The sequence below is a fragment of the Macaca nemestrina genome, chromosome 16, assembly GCF_043159975.1.
Source record: "Macaca nemestrina isolate mMacNem1 chromosome 16, mMacNem.hap1, whole genome shotgun sequence".
NCBI classification, from domain to species: Eukaryota; Metazoa; Chordata; class Mammalia; order Primates; family Cercopithecidae; genus Macaca; species Macaca nemestrina.
This window is the reverse complement of record NC_092140.1, coordinates 99393938-99420867: the sequence shown is the minus strand read 5'-3', so window position 1 is coordinate 99420867 and position 26930 is coordinate 99393938. Positions and strand designations below refer to the sequence as shown.

Here is a 26930-nt window from a genome sequence, read left to right as displayed (position 1 = left end):
CCCGCCGCGCCCGCCCGGCCCACACGCTCCCCGCGCGCGCTCCGCCCCCGCCCCGCGCGCGCCCGGCCGCCCGCCAGCCCGCGGGATCCCCGGGAGGCCGCGCGCGCCTCCACGGGTCGGGGCTGCTCTAGGGTGCGGGCAGGCGAGGGCGGCCCAGGAGCGCGGGGCAAAAGAGCCAGGAGGCTGAGAACTGCATGGTCGCCCTGCCCGCCTGCCGCGCCGCGCGCCCCACCCCAGCCGGCGGACCCGGGCTTGCACCGGGCGGGGCAGGGGAGCGCTGCCTGGGAGCCCTGTGACCTATTTCGTTCCTGTGGTTTCCCCGGGGAGCTCCAGTCTCCACAGTCCTGGCTTTTCCACGCCTTCACCTAAACCGCTACATTCAGGGCCAAAAGGATTGCTTAGGATGGTATTCACGATCAGCAGCAGGGAGGCGGGGTGGACAGGTTGAGGAAGCAGATCTTTAAAACAACAAAATGCCCCGCACGCTTTTTTAGAATTGCCCATGGTCTTGGACCTGGTTCATTATCACTGTTTCCCAGGAACATTTGCTTAACTGAATAGATGCTGCTGCTCTGTGTATCATCATTATCATCACCAACTTGCACTTATTACGTGCTCTTTGAGCTGTGTTTTCAAATGGAAATCATTTACTGAGTTCTTGTAGAAGCTTCCTGCAGACATTGGCCAAACCCCAATTCATTTAGATACTGAAGTGGCACTATTAATTTATTTTTTCATTTTGCCACATCAATGGATTCTGAGATGAAGAACCTGATAGCTGTCTGCTTTTCTGAGCCCATGCCTCCTCTGGATATAAAAACCCAAGCACCTCGTAGATCTTAAGTTCCAAGATGATCCTCCAGTTTAAAGATGGGAGAAGGAAAAAGTGTTATAGTCTCGTCTTGCCCTGTCAGAGGTGAAGGTTTTCCCACTACTTTTCTTCCACTTCCCCAGGGGCTTTTGTACGAATGGAAATGGTCGGCAGGCAAAGGACCCTATAGGAGTATCATCAGCTGGCCAGCCTGCCTTCCCCTGCTGCTCACGTCTTCTCTATCCCAGCCCAACAGACTCGGAGCCTCAGTCACCCTTGACTTTCTTCCTGCTTCTCCTCCCCTTCTTCCATCAATCAGTTTCTGGCTCTGCAAGGTCGCTCCAGCTCTCCCTGCATGCCACTTCTCATCATCCTCAGTTCCCTGGTTGAGGCCCTCATCCCCTCTCACCTGCATTTCTGGTACCCACCTGCTTCTCCCTTTCCCAGCCTCCTCGATTTGGCATATCTATTCCATGATGTCCAAGACCTCCTGCTACCTCCAGAATAGTCTGAACTTTTTACCGCGACAGATTCTGCTCAGTAGTTCTGGGGGTGGGTCTAGCTTCTGCATTTGCAAGCCTCTTCTCCATGCTGCTGCTGCTGCTGCTGGTTCACAGGTCACACTTTGAGAAGCAGGGTTTTATGGAGTTTTCAGAGTGGCTTGTTCGTGGTGGGGAGGCGTCAGACACGTGTGTGTCCCAAGAACAGGGCTAAGGGCTGGGCACAGAAATTCAGTAAGACATGGTCTCTGCACGCAAGTGCGCACTCTGGTAGTGACACACACACGAATCAACAATAATGCCAGGCAGCAAATGCTGTCATGAAGGGATGTAATCTTCTTCTCAATTTCTGTGTGAAGCATCAGAGAATTTTAGAATGAAGCGATGAAAAATGAGCAGTCGTTTAACAAACATGTAGTAGTTTTGGCATAATATAGCTCAAGCTATGTGGCAACATTTTAGGCACCTCACGTCAGCAATGCAGTTTAAGGAAAGCGAATGCATAGGGCTGGTCAGACACTATTCCAGCCAATAACACTGACATGGCCCTGACCTCACGGAGCTTAAAGGGGTGGGACTTTTTAATTCAGTCATTAATGTGTTTGAGAAATTAAAAAAAAAAAAGAGCTGAGTGTTGGAGGAGAGAAAAAAGTATTGAGGTGAATGGCAGAGGTATATGGATTTTTGTAAAGAAAAAATTTGTAAAACCTGGGAAGAGTCAAAGGAGGAAACTGAGACAAGTTATACCTGGGGCTCGGATACCGCCACTGGGGAGAGCCCAGGAGTCAGCAGCTAACAGTGATGTGGACACTCAGCTCCCCTGATGGTAAGATCGACTGTGCGTTCACAGTTCTGTCCCCACTCCCCCTTGGAAGGATTACTTGTAACTTCCCTGTACTCTGGATTCTACGTTTATTGGTTTATTTGTTAGGACTTTTGTTGCCAGGGAGCAGAAATCCAATTCAAACTAGTTTAAGAAAAAAAAAGGCGTTTTGTTGTCTGGTATGACTCGGAAAGATCTGGAGTGGTTCACATAAAAGAAGGAGAAGCTACAGGAAGCAGGTGGCTGGCAGTCAGCCCTGGCCTGATTTATTTCTGCTTGTCTTTGCTTCTCTGCGTCTGTGTACCTCAAACTTCCCTACCCCAGACAAGTTTCTTCCAGGCAGTCATGGAAAGTGACCTCAGGCAGCCCTGGGCTTGCATTCTGAGACTGTATTCTTAACCTGTGAGTGGAATTCCTGCGGAGAACTCTGGCCCAGCCTGGGCTGTGCGCCCCGCTCACAACCAACTATGGCCGCTAAAGGGAAAGAGTGGATCAATCGGCCAGGCCTGGATCTCATGTGGTGTCCTGTGATGGGCGTCCCCTCTGAACTTCACGAAATGGGCATCTCTGAGGGGAAAAGTGAGTTGGGACACCAGGCACACCAACTCCAGGTCTGGAGGTCAGGATTCGCCACAGCTTGGAACTGGGTGGGCCAATGCGGAGGTTTTGCACAGCCTCAGTAACAAGGGCCATAAAGTAGCTGTCTGCAAAGCTGTCTTCTCGATGTGTTCACCACCCGTGACAGGACACTGCCACAGATGCCCTCAGAGGTGTGACATTTACTGTCTTTTCATCACTTACCTTTTTTGTCACTTTTTTTTTTTTATAACTTCAGCAAGAAGTTGTAAACCTTCAAGCATGATCTGGCATTTTCACAACCTAGAGTAATGATGACTGTTTTATGTGAGAAAGGCTCGGCGCCTGTCTTAATCACACATGGCATCTTTGCCAACTGAAACCCTGAGGGCACATTTATTAGCCCCTTCTTGTAACTGAATTTGTAAATCATGAGACTGTCCCAGATTACTGGCTGGAGCAAGTCATAAACTGAGCCAGTACTGCACAGCACATGGTGTGTGTATTGAAATGTTACTAGTCAGCTTCTCTCTTGCTTATGTTAATGATTATTAGCCAATTTCCATAGATCAGATTAATTGGTGCAGTAATCTGAACCGTAGATTGACCGTGCTTTAGTCTGTCCAGCCAAGGGTCTATATCACACCTGAGAATACAATATAATCCCAAATTAAAGTTTGATTTTATTGATCTCTTCATCTGACAATACATTTTATAACTGTATAAACTACATACAGACAAGTGTATATTTCACAAGTATACAGTACCATGAAGATATATCAAATAGATATATCTATGTAACCACTATCCATCTTGAGAAATAGAACATTACTAGTACCCCAAAGCCTTCCTCTTGCCCACTCCCAGTAATTATCCTCTGAAAAGAAACCACTATTCTGAATTATAATATCACAGATTAGGTTAGTCTGTTTTTGAACTCTATATGAATGGAATCATACAGTATGTACACTTTTATGTCTGGCTTCTTTCGCTTAACATTATGTTAGTGAGACATACTCATTTGTTGCAAGGAGCAGTAGTTTAATCTTTTTCATTGCTGTATAGAATTCTATTGTAGGACTATTGTCTTAGTTCGTTCAGGCTGCTATAACAAAATACATCAGACTGGGTGATTTGTAAACCATAGAAATTTACTGCTCACCATTCCGGAGACTGGGAAGTTCAAGATTATGGTGCCAGCAGAATCAGTGTCTGGTGAGGGTCCATTCCTTACTGGTGGCAGCTTCTTCCTGTGTGCTTACTGGCAGAAGGGGCAAACTAGCTCCCATAGGCACTCATCCTATTCAAGAGGGCAGAGCTCTCAAGTCTCAATCACGTCCCCAAACCCCGGTTCTCAATGCTATTACACTGGGGATCAAGTTTCAACATAGAAATTTTGGGGGGAAACATTCAGACCACAGCAAATATGCTACTGTTTTTTCATGTATTTCTTATTGATCCACATTGGGTTGTTTTCTGGTTTTGGCTATTGTGAATAAAACCATGACAAACATTCCTGTACATGCCATGTGATGCACGCTGGCTCAAAAGTACATTTTAATAATTAGTTATCAATTAAAATAATACCACGTTGCTATTTAAGGAGAGGGAGGAGACTATGAAGAATCACAACACATCTCTCCTTTCCCCTTTTAAAATTCACTCTAAACTTCCATTTTAATAGAGGACGTGGAAATATCAAAGGAAGAAAGAAGGGAGGGACATACGACATAAAGATAATATTTAGTCTGCGGTTCTGTGTGCGAAAAGAGAGCTCCGTTGTCAACACTCACGTTGCTTCATTTCTACATATATTCTCGTGTTTTTTTAAGAAATATATTTTTTCTGACTATAGAGTAATACATACTTATTGCAGAAATTTTGAAGCCTACAAGTAAAATTAAAGTGTAATATGACATGTACTCTCACAGAGAATGCTACTGTAAACTTTTTGTTAATATATATCTTAATAAATTTAGTTGGGATTTTTTTGAGAGGAGGAGGCAGAGTAACAAGGTGTTACTTTCTGAAATGTGTTATTCACACAATTGCATGGAGCCATAGTTTTTCTTTTTTTGAGTTACCCATCAGGCTGCTGTCTGTGCTTTATGGTGTGGACAGGAGACAGGGACCGTTCTGCTCCCTCTCAGATGTTCATCCAACCCTTTCTCTTCTCCTAGCCTCTTCTCCCCACCCCAACCTTTTCTCTAACTCCTCCAACTGTCTCTTGGGCCTTGTGCAGGCTGGACAATGACCCCCGAAGGTATCCAGGGCCTAAATCCAGGAACGTGGGACTGTTACCTTTGTTAGAATGGGCTTTGTAGAAGTGATTAGACGTCTTGAGACGGGAGGACATTCTGGATCATCGGGGTGGGCCCTGAGTATAATCACGAAGTCTTTCCAAGAGGGAGGCAGGAGGATTAGGGTCAGTAGTAAGAGATGTGAGGACAGAAGCAGAGGGAGAAAGACAGAGATGTGAAAATGCTGCACTGCCTGCTGTGAAGACAGAGCAGGGGTCGAGAGCCACAGGATGTTGGCAGCCTCTGGAAACTGGGAAGAACAAGGGAATTCCTCCCTGGACTTCAAGAAGGAATGCTGGTCGGTGGGCCCACCTTAGACTTCTGACCTCCAGAACAGATGTGTGGGTTTTCTAAACTGACACATTATTATTAACTAAAGTCCATAGTTTGCATAAGAATTCACCCCTGGTGTTGTCTATTCTATGGGTTTTGACAAATCTGCAGTGATATGTGTCCACCATCATAGTGTCATACGGAATAGTTTCCCTGCCCTAAAATCCTCTGTGCTCTACCTGTTCATCCCTCCCTCCCCCTAATCCCCGGCAACAGCTAAACTTTTTACCGTCTCCATAGATTTGCCTTTTCCAGAATGTCATAGAGTTGGAACGATACAGTATGTAGCCTTTTCATATTGGCTTCTTGAACATAGAAATATGCATTTAAGGGTCTTCCATGTCTTTTCGTGGCTCAATAGCTCACGTGTTTTTATTGCTGAGTAGTATTCCAATGTCTGGATTTCTTTAACCATTCACCTACTGAAGGACATCTTGGTTGTTTCCAAATTTGGCCAACTATGAAGAAAGTGCTATCGACATCTGTGTGTGGGTTTTCGTGTGGATGTAAGTTTTCAACTCCTTTGGGTAAATACAAAAGCGCATTGTTGCTGGATAATTGGTGCTGTTTTAAGCCACACAGTTTGAGGTAACGTGTGAAGGCAGCAATGGGAAAGTAATGCAGGCCTCCGTCATGAGCCCAGGAGACCTGGGCTGCCCACAGGTCCTTGCAAACTTTAACCGCCTCACTCATGCCCCGCAGGGCCAGGCCTCTCGTTGCCAATGACGGGATATCCAGTATTTATTAATACTCACTGTGTGCCAGGCACTGTGCTAGGAGCCTTCCAAGTACGTTCTAATTTAATCCTCCCAACAACCCTACAAGGCGGAGTACCTCTATTACCCCATGTATGGTTGAGGGAGGTGACACACAGTGCACTAGGTTCTATACCTGCCCTCAAAGCCAGGCAGTCAGGTGCCAGGATCTGCTTCCTGAGCCACTGCCCTGCACCACCTAGAGAGCAGGTGTCACTTGCAGTAAAATTTAAAATGGGCTTATGGAAATCCTACATCCCTCCAATGTCTCTTCTCAGGTAACAGGTTGAAGACCCAGGTATGCATCTCTTTTAGAAAGACAGGAGCTTGTCCTACACAAGTCTACCCTAGGACTCCACTTTCATTTCAATTTTGAAACCTATTTATAATCTAATAGGGCCTCAGTAAAGCCTCAGGAATCTGCTTCTGGAGTTATTTCCTGTTGATGTCGTTGCAGATATTCTCAAAGGCCTTTTGCTGACTGCTCTAGGCCCGGACCCTACATCCAAAGGAGAGGATGACTGATCCCTGGCTGATTCTTTGCACCAGCTTTGACTGACAGCTGTCATGGCAGATTCGTCGAGGGCATGGGCATAGGATAACAGCTGAAAGCCAGCTGGACCATTCAGGAATGCTCAGGTGAGGCTGGACACAGGCATTTGCAACAGTGTGGGGAGAAGCTGTTGACTGTACCTTTGGTGGAATCCTGAGACCCTCTCTTAGCCTGAATATCAGATGCATCAGAGCACCAGGAGATGGGCCCCAGTGCCCTGAAGGGCAAGGTCAGTAGGGAGGTGTTGACCAGCATTTCCAAAGGTGCAATGAGAGGAGAGGCTGAACTCACAGACTGGTTTCCGGGCGTCTGGAGATAACTGTTTGGGGACTTCTTGAAAGCACTGGAAGACACTTTAAAGGCATCTAACTTTTAACAATCAAGTCAGTGGAGTTTCTTTATCCTTTTGCTTCCTGAAGGATACCTTGGTTGTTTCCAAGTTCGGACAGTTATGAATAATTGGCCAATACAGTAAAAGAAAACTTAGAAGCAAAGTAGCAAGGGCATCAGCAAAATACTTTGCTTCCGTGCTTCTAGCTACCCTCGGACTATTCTTCTATTTTCTCTTTTCAAGAAGGCACATCAGCAGGAGGGCACCAGAATTTAAAAATCTCATCTAAAGAAAAGGCTGGAGCTTTGCTCACAGTACACATTTCTTCTAACAATAGCAGCCTGGGCCTCTACTGCTTGGGAGTAAAAAGGGAGTGTTCACCTGGAGTTTCAATCAGGTTGTAAAAAGAAGAGATTGTTCTTGCCTGGCCTTATAATGAAGACTATTAACCCTGATTCGGGCAGTGTCACTCAGATCAGTAGTGCACTGCCAGCTTAAGGTTGGAATGCACCGTGGCCAGGGATGCTGGGAAGTTATCTTCTCAGGCCCTGACACCCTTGCTGTGTCTGGGCAAGAACTAGAGGAGAGAAGCCAGTGATCAGGCATGGTATTGATTTTGTGAATCACTAATGACTTAGGAGCACTGTTTGTGCAACCAGAATGCTTTATATTTGAGTTGAAGAGTTAAACGTCTGCAGGCCAGCTTGACAACACATGCTTTCTCTGCAAAGGAGCAATCCTGGGGGATCTATCACTTAACGTACTGTGAATCATGTGTTTGCGATCTCTCTCTTTCCTTGTGACCTACATTTAATTGTACCTGATGCACTATGCTGTGTGGTTTGAAGGAAAGTGTACTGTGAGCAAAGCCACAGCCTTTTCTTCTGATGGGATTTTTAGATTCTAGTGCCCTCCTGCTGGACATGCCTTCTTGAAAAGAGAAAATGGAAGGATAGTCCGAGGGTGGCCAGAAGCAGGGAAGTGGAGTATTTTGCTGATGTGCTACTTTGCTTCTAAATTTTCTTTTACTATATTAGGAGACTTAGGCAGCCAATTATAATCAATAAATTTTAACCAAAACATGATGGTTCAGCATGTCCACATTCTGTAGCTCTTGAAATACTGGCTTGAAATGTTGCTGAATGAAATGGGAGAGGAAGGAATAGCAAGGTCCCACGGTGTAGGTGCAAGGCCCTGCCCTGGCTTGTGAAGGACGCACCTCCTCTTCACTTCTACTCAACTCCTTTAGCCACACTCAGAGGTTGGGGACACTACATTTACACCCAAAGTTCTGCGGGGTATGTACCCAGAGTGTGATAATGTGTGACAAGAAGAGCTCTGCCATGATCTTGCTCACGGTGAAGAATTGTTAGTTCTCTGTTTTGTCTCTAGATGTTTCCTACCCAGGTCAGGGTCATATGCGGTTAAGTGATTAGCACATATTTTGGTTGGTAATAAAGATGGTCCATCTATCCTAACTCTTCATCATTTTACATTTGATTCTGCATGCTACACTTGAGGCTTGCACATAACTGAGTTTACAATGATCATGACCAGCAGTACCTTGATGTTTGGATTTCATGCATTGGTAAATTTCACCACCAGCAGCAAGTACAAAAAGGAGAGACCGACATGGAGTTGCCAAACTTATATTTTGCTAAACACACTTACTTAGGTGAGCACACTTCTAGCTACTTTCATTATCATTTCATAGTAAAGAAGACCTTTTTAGCACACACACACACACACACAGAGGCATACCTCACACAAAAGGCGAGTGCTTAAGTTAAATACAACTGGTTTTGTGAAGACTCACTGTATTGTTCTGATTATTCTCATTACCCCCAAATGGGTGGAAACTGCCATGGCTCTTGGCCAGGGAATGGCTCTTGAGAACCACTGATGGCTGTGATGATGTACCTTTTGTATCACTCAAAGAAAAGATTTAATACTTTTTGTCAAATCAATAGGGAAAATGCACAGGCAAAATTGCAGATTATAAGCAGTTGTTTTCTTATGAACTCATGAGAATTCCTCACCTCTCTGAATTGATAGCCAGTGTTTATGGAGCACCTAATGTGTGCTGAGCCCTGTGCAACAAACTCAACCCTTTATGGGAATTAGAAAATACTCATGCTGCCAAAAGCATGTTGGGATGTTGTTGCTGGGGGAAATGGCTGGCCGACGGCCTCCCAAGAAGCCTCAGGAGGTGACATTCATTTCTCTTGGTTTATGTCCTCACCTTCAATATTACAGACTCAAAGACGTCATTTATGTCAGCACATTATGAGTGGCTTATGTTTGAAGGGAAGATTCACATTAACCCAATTATTATATAATAAATATTTACTGTCTTGGGAGCCAGATATGAGCAGATCTATGTGGCCTTGAGCAAGTAAACAACTCGCTTCAGTTCTCTCATTTGTAAAATGAGAATATTAACAGCATTTACTGCCTAGGGCTAGCATTGCATTATATGGGCTAAGGCACACAGTATACTCATCCCAGCCTGGCACAAAGCTAAGGCTCAGTAAACAATTATGATGACTGTTGCTGTCACTATCTCTAGTGCATTATCTCCTGTCTCCCTGTGCAAGCGGAGACCCACGTGAATCCCTTTCTTTCTGTTGTACTGGCCAAGTACTTGGCATTTTCCTTGGAGTCACTGCTCACAAAACATCTAAGTTGTCAGGAAATCCTGTCAACTCTTCCCTCAAAATACATCCAGAATCCAAATTCGCAAAACATGGGAGCAACCAAGATGTCCTTCAGTAGGTGACTGGATAAACTGTGGTCCATTCAGACAGTGGACTATCATTCAACATTAAAATGAAATAGACTGTTAAGCCATGAAAAGACATGGAAGAAACTTAAATGCACATTGCTGAGTAAAATAAACCAATCTGAACAGGCTACATCTTGTACAATTCCAACCCTATGAACGTTCTGGAAAAGGCAGAGGAGACAGTTACTCTAAGGTAAAGATCAGTGGTTGCCTGGGGTTAGGGTGGAGGGAGGGAAGAACAGGTGGAGCACAGAGGATTTCAGGGCAGTGAAACTATTCTGTATGGTATTACAATGGCAAGTCCATGTGATCATACATTAGTCCAAACCCACAGAATGTACCAAACCAAGAGTAAACCCTAATGTCAACTATGGACTTTGGGTGATGACGATGTGTCAACATAGGTTCATCAGTTGTAACAAACGCACCACTCTGTGGAGGACGTGGATAATGGGGGAGGCTGTGTGTGTGTGTGTGTGTGTGTGTGTGTGCGTGTGTGTGTAGTGGGGGATTATATGGGAACTCTCTGTACTTCCTGCTCAATTTTTCTATGAACCTAAAACTGCTCTAAAAAAATAAAGTCATTTTTTAAAATAACCAGTAGAGGAACACTGTAGAAAATACATTCAAATAATGAATCAACCATAAAGTGATCAAATAAAAAATATTTAAAACGAAAAAAATACCTCCAGAATGCCACCTCATCCACTGCAACCACGTTGGTCCAAATGAGTGTCACAGCTCACCTGGATTACCCCAAGAGCTCCCCTCCCCTGCTGGCTTCCTCCAGCTGCTTGACGCTCCTAAGTCAGATTATGTTTTTCCTTGGCCAAAACTCCCCAATGAGATCCCATCTCCCCGAAAGTGAAGCTGAAGTCCCCTGCCATTCCTGGCCACCTGGGCCTCCTGCTCCTCCACCTCCACCCCCCTGTCCCTTTTCCTCTCAGCGCCCTGGTTGTCGCTCCACGCGGAAGGCTCTTCCCCTGGGTGTCTCACGACTGGCTCCTGCCTCCCCCGGGTCTTTCCTCAAACATCCCACTTTCAGTGGCTCCTGCCTCAGCCACCTTGTCCAACCTGCATACCCCACACACGAGTTCTCTTTCCAGCTTTATTTTTCTCTTTAGCACTTATCACCATTGATGTATGCACTTTTTTATTTCTTTCTCTTGTTATCTCCTCTCCACTTTTCCACCAGGATACAGTCTTGACAAAGGCTGCAATGTTTGTCTATTTGGTATGTGGCTGTAACTCTAGGGCCCTAGAACACTGCCTGGCAGATAGAAGGGCCTTATTTTTGATGAATGGGTCAATGAAATTGGAATAGGGAGCTAGGAGAATCGACTGTTGAGAAGTTGGCCTGAGCCAGCGGCAGCACGAGCCTGGTGGCAGGGCGGGCCCTTCCCGGGGCTTGGGATGCTAAGCATCTGGTGGCCCTGAGAGCCTCTCCCTGGACCAGCTGGATGGGCCTCTGTTGGGGCATCCGCCATGCCTGGGGGAGTTATGTCAGAGTTGGACGTGCTAATCTACAGGGTCAGGTTTGAGGCAAGTCCTGCTTGCGTCTTTTGTCTTTTTTAAGTGACTTGCCTTAGTGGCAACAAAGGCACAGCTCATGTTAAGAGCTAAATTGTGTCCCCTCAAAATGTATATGCTGAAATTCTAACCCCCAGTACCTCAGAATGGGACTTTATTTGGAGACAGCTTCTTTAAAGAGATGACTAAGTTAAAATGAGGCCATCAGGGCTGGGCCTTAATCCAGTATGACTGGTGTCCTTGTAAGATGAGATCAGGTCACAAACACACACAGGGAAGATGAGGTGAGCATGCAGGTAGAAGACGGTTACCCACAAGTCGAAGAGAGTGGCCTCAGAGGGAACCAACCCTGCTGACATCTTGATCCTGGACTTCCAGGGGTATTCTGTTGTGAGTGGGCAGATAGAATTGTGGCAGGATGTCAAGTTCTTCTGGGAGGGCCTCAGATGGCTCCCCAAATTGTGTTTCAAGGAGACTCTGCTGCTCCACAGTTTGCCAGCACATGCGGGGAAAGTGCACCTGCTTGGCATCTATGCCTAGCATTTCCCTTCCCTCCCAGGACACCGTGGCCGATTCCTAGCAGCCAGCCCCTGCACCTCTTTGCCCAAGGACTTTCTGGTCTAGAGCCTGCTTTGCCACCTGCACTGCAGGTTAGAAGTGCCAGGAAAGTTATACCCCTGGGAGCAGTGGAATTGGTGTATAAACACCCCAGCTTCCTCTCTCCTTTCTGGGTCACAGTGACATGGACTAACAAGTTGCCATCATCTTTTCAGAGTGAAGAAATCACTGCAGTCTGGAGGACATGTCAGTTGCTACGGTTGTGCTGCCCACGCAGTGACAGCCAAGCATCCTAGCACATTACATTTATAGCCTGTTATTGTTTGAAGGTTTCAAACTCAAGGCCTCCAGTTTATTTCCTGGTGGTTGAACCAAGTCCCTGGTGCATGCTTTACTCTGACTCCTGGCAGGCTTCAGCCCCAGTTACCCACAGAGGGAAAGTACTAGGCAGTTCAGGCTGCCACAACAAAACACCACGAACTGGGTGGCTTAAAGAACAGAAATGTATCTTCTCACAGCTCTGGAGGCTGGAAGTCCAATGTTAAGGTCCTGGCAGGGTTCAGTTTATGGCAAGGACTCTTTTCCTGGCTTGCAGGTGGCTGTCTTCTCTCCAGATCCTCACATGGGCTTACATCAGTGCCTGAGTGCAGAGAGAGTGAGCTCTCTATGTCTTGTCTCGTAAGAACACTAATCCTATGGGACCAGGACCACACTCATTTGACCTCATTTAATTACTGCCATAAAGGACCTATCTCCAAATACAGCCATACTGAGGTTTAGGGCTTCAACATGAATTTCAAGGGGATACAAATGTCTAGTCCATAACAGGTAACTTTACGAACCCTTGCTAATTGGTGCTTTCTCTTTCCTCTCTCACTTCTCCACTCTCTACAAATGTTTCCTGGGATGACCTCCAAAGTAAATTACTTCTATTGGATCTTTGTTGCTCAGGGTCTGCTTCTCCGGGAACCCAAATGAAGAAAAGTTGGATACTACATGTCCTCCTAGAAAAATGGTAGCACATTCTAGCGTACTATAGGTTCCAAGAAGTCCTCCAGAAAGAAGTTTGTTTTGTTTTGTTTTGTTTTGTTTGAGATTGAGTCTCACTGTGTCACCCAGGCTGGTGTGCAATGGCATGATCTTGGCTCACTGCAACCTCCACTTCCCGGGTTCAGGTGATTCTCCTGCCTCAGCCTCCCAAGTAGCTGGGACTACAGACGCCCACGACCACGCCCAGCTAATTTTTGTATTTTTAGTATAGATGGGGTTTCACGGTGTTAGCCAGGATGGTCTTGATCTCCTGACCTTGTGATCCGCACACCTCAGCCTCCCAAAGTGCTGGGATTACAGGCATGAGCCACCGCGCCCGGCCGAAAGAAGTATTTCATTGACTTTAACCCAGACCTTCACAAACCTTCTTAGCCATGGAGACCTTTCTTACTCTCCCCTTGGGATATTCTTTAATATCTCCCAGAATTTATTTGGAAATGCTGATATAGGGGTTGGCGGAAGTCAGCAATGCACATAATTGATTTGTCTTATAATTATTGCTGGATGAGGCTGCTGAACCTGGAGGCTGCTGAATTCTTAGGTTGGAGGAATGTGTGTAAGAACAGAGGTTCCAGGACTGTTAGGATCCACACTTTGCAATCCTGGGCACCAGCATTTGTCATTCCTCCAGACACAGTGGGCTAGATGCTCCTGACACAAAGCCTCAAAGGACTTGATTCCTGCCCTCTTGGGGCTCTTGGGATAGTCAGAGAGAAAAAGGAATAGCAGCAATTCCAGTAGAGTAGCCCAGGCTATGACCAGTGTCATACGTGATCTGCTGCCAGCTCCTGGGTCATTAATGATGGAAAAGAGAAGGGGTCATGTCCCACCGTGGGTTGAGCCTCCAGATACTGCGGAGATGCTTAAGCGGGGCCATGGGATGCTGTTTTATTCTTCCGTTTTCAGATTTGTTTGTATTTCAGTCAACCACCTCTGTGGACACTAAAAATGTCTCCTTCATTTCCCCTGAGATGAATCAGATTAAACGATGTTGAAATAATATCTTCAGTTCAATACTGAATTGCACATATTCATATTCCAACTATTTTAAAGGGTTATTTATAGGCCAATATTCTTCCTATTAAAATTAAGTGGCATGAAATTTGAATTAGCTCAATTGAATTCATATCCTTCGCTAATGCATTTATCCATTACTCAGAGGAGTCTGGTGAAAGGCCATCTTGGTTTCATTCAATAAGACACACTCAGCTCTGCACTCCCTTGTGGACTTTAAGAGTAGTCCAGGCCTGGAGGAAGTAAAAACTCCCTGTCTCCCACCTTTAGTCTACTTAATAATACAAATGGTGCTAGTTTCTTAGGATTTGCTTTTTGAGACGGAATTCATCAATGCATTTGAAACCCTTGGAGCAAAGCCTGGCACAGAATAGGTGTCCGTAAAGTGCACAATAGCAAGACATTATTAGTTATATCACTCCTAAAAGTCTCAATCTATTCAGGCACAAGAATAAATACTAGAGAACTGGATGGGGAACCAAGAGACCCAGCTTTGGATTTATGTCCTAGCTTTGTCTCAGTGACTTAGGCCATGACCTTTCTGGGTCTCAAGTTTCTGATCCATAGAAGCAGCAATATCTTTCCAGGTTGGAAGAAGCACCATGTGTGGCTGATAGTGAATTGATGTGGTCGTGCTGCCTACTGTGATGTGAGCCAGGCTGAACTCCTTGGTTTTCCAACCCCAGCATTTTCAAGCTTGTTTGATATAGATTAAACTCCAAGTATATAAGCAAAATGAGTTGGCAGGTTTGTATATCACTGAATAGCTTGAATGTCTCGAAGACGAGGGCTCTGTATTGTCTTTTAGTGGCTCAGCCACCAGTTCCTTAGCCACAGCCTGTTTATGGTCACCCTGCACTAACATGAGGATGAATCTGAGGTGTGGGTGGTACTTGGAAGCCACCTAATGAGTGTTTTCAAACTGCTGTTGGGACCCCCATTCGTGGATCATAAAATCAGTAAGCAAATTTCTTAGAAAATAAAATTAAACTAAAAATGAAAGAATGCATCACAAAGGAGAAAGCATTTTTCATGAAACTTTTGTTTCAATTCTACATAAACATACAACTATATGTATGAATGCCCTGAGGAGCAGGCAACTCAAATTTGGGGTGTAGACAAAAATCAGTCATACACACAACAAAGTTTGGTCAACAATGGACTGCATATAGAAGGTAGTTCTAGCTGGGCACAGTGGCTCATGCCTGTAATCCCAGCACTTTTGGAGGCCAAGGTGGGCAGATCACCTGAAGTCAGGAATTGGAGACCAGCCTGGCCAACATGGTGAATCCCCATCTCTACTAAAAATACAAAAATTAGCCAGGCGTGATGGCAGGTGCCTGTAATTCCAGCTACTCCAGAGACTGAGGCAGGAGAATCACTTGAACCCAGGAGGCAGAGGGTACAGTGAGCCAAGATCATCCATTGCACTCCAGTCTGGGGGACAAGAGCGAGACTTCATCTCAAAAAAAAGAAGGTAGTTCCATAAGATTATAATGAAACTCACAAATTCCTACAGCCTGGTGCTGTAGCCATTGTAACCAATACATTCCCTTTTCTATGTTTAGATACATTTAGATATGCTAATTACCACTGTGTCACAATTGCCTGAAGTACTCAGTATAGTACCATGCTGGACAGGTTTGTAGACTAGGAGCAATAGGCTGCCTTCTTCTTGCTCTCTCTTGTCCTTCTGCCTCCCACCACAGGATGATGCAGCAAGAAGGTCCTCACTAGATGCTGACTCCTTGATCTTGGATCTCCCAGCCTCCCAAACTGTGGGAAATAAATTTCTGTTCTTTACAAATTACCCAGTCTATGGTATCATGTTATAGTGGCATGAAATGGACTAAGACTAAGACACTATTTTAGAAAAATTTATTGTGAGGGTTGAAATCAAAGGAGTTTTCTATTGAATCCTTCATCAGTTTAAAGAAATTCACTGAGTAACTTAATCTGTGAATTTTAGATGACTATAGATCTTCATAGCCTCCTGCCTTCATTTCTCACCTCATCCTACCACCATTGTGCTAGGCACACATGGCAACTTGAATCTATTTTAAAATTGCTAAATGGGAGAAAAATTATTTTCCCACTGTTATGGGAGGGGAACCAATGAAAAGGGGGAGTCTTACAGGAACCTGTGGGATTCTAATCCAGTTTTGGGGATATGTTCTTGAGCTCTGGCACATTTTGGTTTAGTGCAGATATTATTGACCACCTGCATGGGGCAGCCCATTCAATTACAGTCAGCAAACCATGACGTGTTTTGACTTTTGGATTCAAACAGAGCTGGGTTCACATCCCAGCTCTACAACAAACTGACTTGCAATCTGGAGAAAATTCTATAATTTCATTAAGCCCCAATATTTCCATCATTCATTCAACAAATATTTCTTGAGTACCTACTGTGTGCCAGGCACTGTGCTAGAGAATGAGCAGAATAAGGTAGTACCTGCTTTCATGGAGCTTAAAATATGCAAGGAAGTGATTTGCCACACAGTCCTTTAATTACAATGTTAGTAAACCAACAAGAAAATGCTATAGGATTAATCAAAAAGCAAATACATATGCAATATAATAGGGTTATTTAATAAAGGAATATTTTAGAGTGTGAGACCAGGAGAACCTAACCTTATTAACCTTGGGAGAACAAGAGAAGCCACTTTGAGGAAGGTATTTTGGAGGTGATCCATAAAGAAGGTGGTAGCCAGAGAAAGAGTGGAGGTGGGGCTGCAGCTGAGGAAGAGTCCTTCAGGCAGAGTGCAAAGAGTCCTTTAGGCACGTGCAAAGGGCCTGAGGTCACAGGGTGTTTAGTGCTTGCAAATAAGGGAGAGAAGGCCAATGCAGCCTGTTTGACCAGGGCCAGAGGAAGAGAATGGTGAGTGATGAGGAGACCAAAGGATCTCGGGAATGGGAAAATAGTAATACCTACCCTACAGGTGTGTTGTGAAAATCAAATGAGTTAAGGTATCTAATGCACCAACAGGGTTTAAAACACACAAAAACTAATAGCTATTATTAGGAGGGCACTTAATAATTTATAAGCTACAGTTACAAGGTATTCTCCCGGAACAGACCAAAATTTCTGTGGCTTTTGGTTCTCCCCACAGAATCTCAGAATTTATCAGCCACCCATTTCTCAGGCTTTCTGCATTTAAAGACAACCTTTTTTTTTTCCCTCACAGCTCATTTATAATCCATCAGTGGGTCCTATATGCTCTGCCTCAATGTATGTCTTGAATCTGTCCACCTGCCCCATCGAAAGCACTCTAGTGTTTGTCACTGTCTTAGGGCAAGTTCCCGGGAAAACTGTCTAAGATGAGGATTCGTGCTCAGGAAGTTCACTGAGGCCAATATATGTGAGGGAGCAAGGAAGCAGGACTGAGCAGAGGGAGGAAGAGAACTGAGGCTTAGTTGTAACAGAAGCCTCTGCTAATCCCATGGGGAGGTCTGAACAGCTCTACATTGCCCCCAAATCAAGATGAAGAGACCGGGACTTTGCACCCACTCCCCAGCTCCCCAAGAGGGACTCAGCAATTAAGTCATTGGCAGCCAACAGTTCCAGTGGCTGGAAGGATAAGGGCCCCAAAGGGGATCTGTCTGCCTCCTCTTGTGGGCTTCCAGGAGGGCTGGGACATTGTCTTGTTCACCATCTATTCCCAGTGTCTCGAAGAGTAGGTGCTTAATAAATTTGTGTTCACTGGAAGCCAATTTTTAGGTTATGATTCAACCAATTGTTTCGAGAAGAGAGGAAGGATGGGAGTGGGATATGAAATTCTCATAGGATTATTGGTGGAATTGTTAAAATAAAAAGCACAGGAGATAACAGAAAATAGAGTATATTGAGCCATTTTTTTGCATTGCTATAAAGGAATATCTGAGACTGGATAATTTTTTTTATTACACTTTAAGTTCTGGGATACAAGTGCAGAACATGCAGGTTTGTTACACAGATATACACATGCCATGGTGGTTTGTTGCCCCCACCAACTCATCATCAACATTAGGTATTTTTCCTAATGCTATCCCTCCTCTAGCCCCCCCACCCCTCGACAGGCCATGGTGTGTGATGTTCCCCTCCCTGTGTCCATGTGTCCTTATCGTTCAACTCCCACTTATGAGTGAGAACATGCAGTGTTTGGTTTTCTGTTCTTGTGTTAGTTTCCTGAGAATGATGGTTTCCAGCTTCTTCCATGTCCCTGCAAAGGACATGAACTCATCGTTTTTTATGACTGCATAATATTCCATGGTGTATATGTGCCACATTTTCTTTATCCGAGACTGGATAATCTATAAAGAAATGAAATGTATTTGGCTCATGGTTCTGCAGGCTGTATAGGAAGCGTGGTGCTGGCATCTCCTTCAGAGAGGGTCTCAGGGAGCTTCCAATCATGGGAGAAGAGGGAAGGGGAAGAGGGAAGCCAGCATATCACATGGCAAGAGTGGGAGCAAGAGAGTGGGGGTGGGGGTGCTACACACTTTTAAACAACCATATATTGCGAGAACTCACTAACTCTCACGAGGACAGCACCAAGCCATTCATGAGGGATCCACCCCCGTGACTCAAACACCTCCCACCAGGCCCCATCTCCAACACTGAGGATCACATGTTAGCATGAGATGTGGGGGAGACAAACACCCAAAATATACAATAGAATATATTTTTGAGGACAACATTTATATAGCTTTTGTTACTCTTGCAGATATCATAGAGGGGATTATAGAGTTGCCTTAAAACGATGATTCCCAACCATGGGTCCCAGCCTCACAGATTTTGATTTTGTGGGGCTGAAGCTCAAACTGGGTCTTAGGATTTTTAGAAATCTCCCAGGTGACTCCATGTGTGGCCAAGGTTTAGAACCACTTCTATAAAAGGTGAGAAGGGTATGACAACTGAATCAGACTCAGCAGAGATGCATCTGGAAAACAACTTTGCACACAGTGACGTGTCATTCCTCGGCTTACCTGCATAGCAGACACAGATGCTGTTGCAGGCACCACCAAGAGGGCCAAGAGGTCAGACCACACGGACACTTGAGGTAAATTTAATCTTCATGGAATTTAGCAATTGGCCAACAGCTGTGAGCAAAGTTCCCCGGTTCATTTGACATAGTGTCTGCTTTTATTTATCAACCAGACAGTTGAGAAAAAAGTCCAAATAAAACCAGTTGCACCTGTTTCTATAAATGATGCAGTGCCCTAGTTTTCTCCAAGCTGAGACTCACTTGGTTCCCCTTTTTCAAAGTCATTACTGCTACAAATTTAAAACGTGCACAGACAAAAACAAATTGCACAAGACCAAATTGAAGATTTTCTTAGCTGAGGTCATTGATTTCATTATTTTCTCTTGCTTTTCAGTCTTAGGTATATGTTAATGACTTATTCTATTATTTTTGGCTTATGTTAGTACTTGAAGCACAAAGCATTTTTGCATAACAAGAGCTATCCTTGCTAACATTAGTGGTTTTTTTTTTTTTTTTTTGGATTGTGGAAAAATATACATAACATAAAATTTGCCATATTAACAGTTGTTAAAAGTGCAGCTCAGTGGCATAACTCTGCCCATATTGTTGTACAACCATCTCCACCATCCATCCCCAGAACTCTTCATCTCGCGAGACTGAAACTCTATATCCATTAAACGACAACTCCCCATTCCTCCTCCCACCAGCCCCTGGCAACCACCATTCTATTTAATACTTTCTGCCTGTAGGAATTTGACTAAATACTTCATGTGAGTGGAATCATAATGTATTTGTCTTTTTGTGTATGACTGGCTTATTTTACTCAGCATAATGCCCTCAAGCTTCATCCATGCTGTAGCATGTGTCAGAATTTTCTTCCTTTTTTCCCCTTTTTTGTGGCAGTTGTTTTTTTAGCTTTTATTTTCAGTTGTGGTGAAATGCATGTAACAACATTTACCACCTTAACCATATTTAAATGAATGAATTGGACTCGGTAGAGATGCATGTGGAAAATAACTTGGTGCACCGTGATGGGTCGCTACTTGGTTTGTACATTCACATTATATGTTAAGTACATTCACGTTGTTTTGCGACCATTGTCGCTATCCATTTCCAGAACTCTTTTCACCTTACAAAACTAAAACTCTACTCATTAAACAACTCCCTCTTCCTCCTTGCCCCAGTCCCTGGCAAACACCATGCTACTTTCTACCTCTACGGGTTTGAGTACTCTAGGCACCTCGTATAAGTAGGATCATACAGTATTTGCTTTTTTTGTGACTGGTTTACTTCACTTGGCATGTATCCTCAAGGTTCACCCATGTTGTCGCATGTGTCAGAATTTCTTTCCCTTATAAAGCTGAATAATATTCCATTGCCTGTATATACCCCATTTTGCTTATCCATTCTTCAGTGGCCACTTGGTTTGCTTCCACCTTTTGGCTATTGTGAATAATGCCATTATGGGCGTAGGTGTGCAAATAACCTTGGCAATTCTTGAGTGAATTGCATGAGACCTGGAGCATCGACCCACAGCCAAGGCCACCAGAGAGACATGAAGTCAGCATATGCAGGATGGGTACAATGACTTCATATCCCTGTTTGAAATGTCTGATTACATTCTGCTAGACTGTGTTTTGAATATTTTATTTCCTGGCATAAACAGTCATATATAACCCTGGGCTACTTCAGAAATTCATTTGCAACTAGAAAGCATTTCTTGTGAAGTCTTGTGAGATTGGTTGCTTGGGAACCATTTGATAATCCTCATTCACTGATCCAACGGATAAAGGAAGAGGGAGCTGCTCTCTGTCTGGAATATCCTTTTTAGTGTTCCTCCATCAAATGCTGGAGGCTTAATATTTTTTGTAAATCTCTCAGGTTGTGGAGTCTTCAGAGCTGTGTAAGACACAAAACTGTCTTAAGAAGCCTAAAATCCATCTAGACAACTTTTCTCTGTGCCTGCATGCTCCTCTGCAGGAAAGGGATTGTAGTTACAGGTCTGAGAGTAAAAACTAGTGTGTCAGTTATACCTGATAGGGGGCTCATGCCTACAATTCCAGCACTTTGGGCGGCCAAGGCAGGTGGATCACTTGAGGTCAGGAGTTTGAGACCAGCCTGGCCAACATAGTGAAACCCCAACTCTACTGAAAATACAAAAATTAGCCGGGTGTGATGGTGCATGCCTGTGGTCTCAGCAACTCAGGAGGCTGAGGCAGGAGAATTGCTTGAGCCTGGGAGGCAGAGGCTGTAGTCAGCCAAATTGCACCACTGCACTCCAGCCTGGGCGACAGGGCAAGTCTCTGTCTCAAAAAAAATAAAAAGAATGGTAAGATTGGGGAAGAAAAGAGATAAGGCTCCCATGTCAGACCAATACCATCAAAAAAGGAAGGAAGATACAGGCAGAAGGAAGAAAGATGTAATAACTGATTTGTAGCGTGTACGTGAGTTAAAGACATGGGAAATACATACCCACAATCCATTATTTACAATTTCAACATTCAAAACCTGAGAGGCTTTTTTTTTTCTTTCTCATTTTGTAGAAAAACCTGACCCAAAATCATGTGAGGTAAATTAAGATCTTAATTCATTACACTATTCATACCCCTTGCTGTAGAAATGCTAATGAGTTTAATTATGGGGTACCAGTCTCAGACTGGCCCCAAAGGGAGTTATATAAAACATGAAGTTTGTATTATATTACCTTCCTGAAATCTGAAAATTTCTGAAATCAGGAACATACGTGGCCTCGAAGGTTTTGGATAAGGAATTGTGGATCTGCTAAGCATACCCAGGAGGCAGAGAAAAGAGCCTCCAAAAATGACAAGTACAGGGGGAAGTCTGGTTGCTTTCAGCAGACTGTTTTATCTGTGCGGTTCCCTCCTTGGGAAATGAAATAACATCGTGATAATTAGATACGCTTCTGCTCTTGTTTTCTGGATGAAAGGCTTCAAATGTGTGCTATTTTCCTATGGCACTGAGTTCTGAGCAAAGTGTTGGATGAAGTGAATAATCACGGAAACTGAGTTGGGCTGGAGTTCTGTGTGTGGCCAACAGGGACAAGATGTGCCCTGCACCAGTCACAACGCACCTGTGCGTGTGCACACACACATGCACACAGTGCTGACGACTCAAGACCAGCAGAGTCTTTTCCTTGGGGTGGAGAGAGGAAGTGGGACTGTGGATTTGGAGGGTGGCAGGGAGAAGCAAGACAGGGAACGTGAATCGGACATTTGGTGGGATACAAAGTAATGAAGACCAATCTATAAAAGGCAAATGTGGAATAAGAGTGCGTGAGTGTGTAAGTGTGTGTGTGTAAGAATGTGTGTGTGTTGGTTGCTTTTTATGCTCAGCCTGCAAGCACAGAGTCAGCATCCCAAGTAAAACTAGAGAGCAATCCTATATATGCTTCACACACAAGGATTTTAAGACCAGCCCTTTTGCTGTCTACATCAGTCTCCAACAACAAAATGGATGCATCTGTTCTCTCAGAACCTTGGCTAAAGTCTCAAAGCTGAGTGACAAGAACTCTTTAGTCTAAAAGAAGGTTCTGGACTCATCCATGCAGAAGTTGTTAAAACATAGCTAGGTCAGCCCAATAACTTCTCCCTCAGGCTTGATGAGGAGGCCAGAGTTTTACTCTAGAGAACTCATTGACGGGGATTTGTGGACACAGAATGCAGTGGCAGTTCTGCTCCATGGCAGGGCAGGGAGGGTGCATCTCCCCGCTGACCTTGAGCTGGGCAGAGGAGCCCCAGGAGAGCACTCCACAGACATGGAGTTGCTGTAAGTGCCTCACTTCACCACCAGCTTGCTGAGCTGTGAGAACAACTCACAGGCCTGGCCCATGCTGGAAAGGTTGTGCTACGCATCCTTTGGAGTTTGGGGGCACACATGAGGAAGGCGTCTGGTATCTGTCTCTCTCCTGCATCTTTCTGATGGGGGGTGTGGCTGGGGCTAGTTATGGCAGAATAAGAAGTCACTGTGGGACAGGCTGGTCTCATACATTAGGGCTCCCATGGAGGGAAATCAGGTTCACATCCTCTTGGAGGACCCCACCCAAGAGCGCTAACTGCTGGGACAAGGGATTTTAGCCTAAAGAGGCTAAAGGTATATTGCTGAGGTGTACGTGCTACAGGAGTGGCCACAATGGAGAAGCCCAAGAATGTAACTCACAAAAGAGCCCCAAAAGAAAAAGCAAGGAAGAAGGAATGGGTTTGAAAGTCTACCAATGCAGAAGGCAATGGCAGACAAGGGGGAATAGAAACAGCACTGGCTAAGCATGAAGACCCTTTGTCACTATAACCTCCGTATTCCTCCCCCATCTCATCTCAACTTTGAAGGAGACAGAAGTTATAGGAAGGGGATGAAGGTGGATCAAAGAATGTTATAAGTCAAACCAAGCATACCCCTCATTTTCCTAACTGCTGTTCTCCTGAACTGTGGTTGGGTATGAACAGGAAAGAGAAGAGGTTGCTGATTATTCCTGTTGTTGAGTAGTTGGCTATCAACTTAATTATCTTTCCTGATTGGGATACACTGTGCTTCCTAGATCCATGGATTCACATTGTTCATCCATTCTGGAAAATTATCTCTTTATATACTGCCTCTCCTCCAATCTCTCAATTCTTTCCTCCTAGAACTCTGATTAGATGTATCTTAGATAGTTTCATTCAATATTCCATATCTGTTATCATCTCTTTAATAGTTTCTACATCTTTAATTCTTGGCTATATTCTGGATAATTTCTTTGGTTGCAATTCCTAGTTCACAATTGTCTCTTCAACTGTATCTAATCTGCCATTTGACCCATTCACCGAGTTTTTATTTCAATTATGATAATTTTGGTGTTGCTTCTAGAATTTAGATTTTTTAAAATCCATCTGATTATTTCTAATCATTTCTTGCTGTTTGATGACCTTTGTGGTTACATTTCTAATTTCTTTTATCCCTAATACATGGCTATTCTATATCTTCTATCTGATGATTCCAATGTCTATAGCGTTTGGCCACCTAAATCTGTTGTCTGTTGTTTTTGCTAACTCTCTCAGTTACAGTACCTTGTTCTCCTGGATTGTAAGTGCATTGATCTTAATCCCTGTGAGTATTGTGGGTCTAAACTGGGGTTTCCAGAAGCTCTCCTGCAGAGTATTTGCTTTGACTTTTGCCAGAAGCCTGAGTGCAATCATCAGCTGAAGATTTGTTTAGGCCATGTTGTGAATTTAGGCTCAGTTTGAGTCCCTGACTCCCCTTCACAGCCCTTTTCTGACTTATCTCCCATAGGACTGCTGCTATCAGGTATTGTTGAGAGGGAATTCTTCTCCTTCCTCCTAGCTTCCTGCCACCCTGGCCTGATCCCTTGCCCAGCAAGTGGGTGTTTGCAGGGCAGGGTCAGGAGCCAGGACCAAGAGCAGACAGAGCATGGGAAACAGGGAGGTCCCTGGCATAAGGGGGACACGTTACATTTTGGGAGTCAGATAGGCTTGAAGAACCAGAAATGCCAAAAGTCAAGATGGTCAGGAGCTCAGGGCAGAGATCCCAGAGCATCTGATTTTCAGGCCCATGTTCTCTGTACTTCATGTGTGTCCTGTGGTGGGGCTGGCCCTGTGACCATGACCACAGGGGTCATGCAGACCTCTGCGGACGCAGCTCCTGCCAGAGCAAAGGTGTAGGAAGGCTGGGCGCATAACTGCTTCTCCAGGAGCAGCCCTACACAACCTCACTCCAGGAGCCCCCAGTACGCTGGCCTCACAGGTGTGTGCAATCCCGTGAAATGTGCTGTGGAGCTGAGAAGAGCTTCTGTGCCATGTCAGATGGAGCTCCTCTGACACTCAGCAAAATTTGTGCTGGGAAAAGAGTCTCAGGCTGCCCCAGAGGGCTCCGAGGCCTTCGGTTCAATGGTAAAATGTAGTCTCACTTGAAATTCATTTAATTAATTCCTTGGGGGGAAGCCAAGGATCCCCTCCAGTGTTGGAGTTCCCACAGTTGTGTGTTGAGCGGGGGTCCCACAGGAGCCCATACAAAGCCTGGGCTGAGCTGAGAGGTGACCTTGGTGGTCCTCAGTTGGCTGTGACTCAATCTTACTGTGGAACATACATTTCCATAGAACGAGGGCAGAAGTCATTGTCAGAGTCACACAGGTGCCTTAAGGGAGGAGCCAGGACTTGAGACCTTAGGGCTGATGGATTCTCTTTGCTACCTGAAGCATGTCTACACCAAATATGCGCAAGCTTGGCTATGGGATTAAATCTGAATGTTGATGATGACAGTGAGAATAAAAGCATAATATGAATGTTATGCATTGCTAGTGATTTTTTTTCCTCATAAGAAGGAAAACATGAGCATATTCGTAAATATAGTTTCCTTACATCAGGACAGGTGGATATGACCATTTGAATAAGGTCGGAACCTTTGCTCTTACAATAGGGCATCAGTTTTCTGCCTTTAACAAACTCGGATGTACAGAGGCCAGAAAAGTAGGATCATGGTAATTAAAAACACGAGTCAGCCACTGAAAAGCATTTCTCTAAGCAGTTGGATTTCAGCTGATTTAGTAAGTATTAATATAGCCCTGTGTTTTGTTTACTCTTGGATGCATAAAGCATCAAGGCTTCTTTTTCTTATGAATACTCTAAATTAATTTCCTGAAGACAATTCTAGAAGCCTTGTTTCAAAACGTTTAGGGAAAAATGTCTACCAAGGTGATTATTCTGCAGAAAGCCATATTCCTTTTGAGGCGTATCAAGGCATGTTTAACTTGACTCGGTAAGTAAACACTGAGCACTCTGGACATGAGAAATACAACAGTGAGCACAATGAAAAGGCCTCCATCCCTGAAAGCTCATCACCTCATAGGGGAGGTGGACAAAAAGCAAATCAACAAACACAACAATTGTGATTGCAATAAGTTTTGTGAAGGCAATTTTTGTTAGATGAGAAATTCTGTTAGAACAGGAGCTTGATCAAGATTCGTGTCTCCTCCGTGGGTGCCACATGCCCACTGTCTGGCCCGGTCAGGAGGGGGGATCTGGTGGCAGGACAGGCTGGTAAGTGCAGTAGAGCCAGGAAGCTGCAACTGAGGAGCTGTGCACTGGATGAGGAAGTAAGACAGGAAAAGGAAGCCTACTCCACTCCTAGTCATGGACCTGCCTCCAGTTGTGTTACCATGGAAGTTCCCAGAACACTCTGCTTCTCACCATTTAGCTCCTACACTTTCCGCTGGCTACTGTACTCTTAGGTTCCAGGACCAAGAAAACACTTAGGTTGCCCCATGTGATGCCTTTTATTATTATCATACAGGAGATGATAAAGAAAATGGCAACCCCTATGCCTTGATTTGGCAGTAGCCTGGTGGTGCTGCAGCTCAGGGGTGTGCAGGCAACCCAGTCATAGCCCCCAAGCAGGAGGTCCCCACTGCCCCTGGCCCAGGCTCTATCTCCTGTGTGATTCAGCTACACCACCGCTGCTGCAACCTCACACACTCACTCACTACAGCACTCCTTGTGCCCTGTTCCTTGGTCAACCTCAGTCTCCCTATATCTTATGTTCTCACTCTGGTATCTTCTGCCTGGCTGGGCTGGCCCTCGTTTTGTGTAGATTTGTAACAGACGGACAGAACTTTGGAGCAACTGTTCAATCATCTGGGTCCGGTGCCCAAGGCCCGTGCTACCACCTGCAGTGCCTGTGAAAGCGGAAGTTCCCTTGTTCCCCTTGCAAGGCGAGCGACGGGGTAGTGACTTGCTTCTTCAGTGCCCCGCTGCTCAAATCTCTAGGAGAGCCTACAGGCGGGTAGGCCGTGGGCTCCGACCCCACAGCAGTGTCGAGATGAATGTTTACAGCTCCTGAAGCCCAGTGGGCATGTGTTACAGGTGCTTTCTTAGTCTGCTGTCTATAGGCGCTTGTGTTAGCTCCATTAGTCCCTCTACCTTGTCCCAAGGACCGAGGGTTTTCTGTATCCCGGGTTCTTGCCTTGGAGTACCAGAAGAATCGGATCATACCTGGGCTTGGAGAATGAGTGCAAGGTTTCATTGAGTCGAGGTAACTC

At 44.9% G+C, this 26930-nt stretch overlaps 1 long non-coding RNA gene across 1 annotated transcript in view; it reads left to right on the top strand.

The window, feature by feature from the left end:
- The first annotated feature begins 6531 nt into the window (after positions 1-6531).
- Positions 6532-26930, top strand: part of LOC139359242 (uncharacterized) — a 66138-nt gene continuing 45739 nt past the window's right edge. The window contains exon 1 of the long non-coding RNA XR_011615179.1: positions 6532-6737. This is a non-coding gene — a long non-coding RNA (uncharacterized lncRNA). The remainder of the gene's footprint in view (positions 6738-26930) is intronic.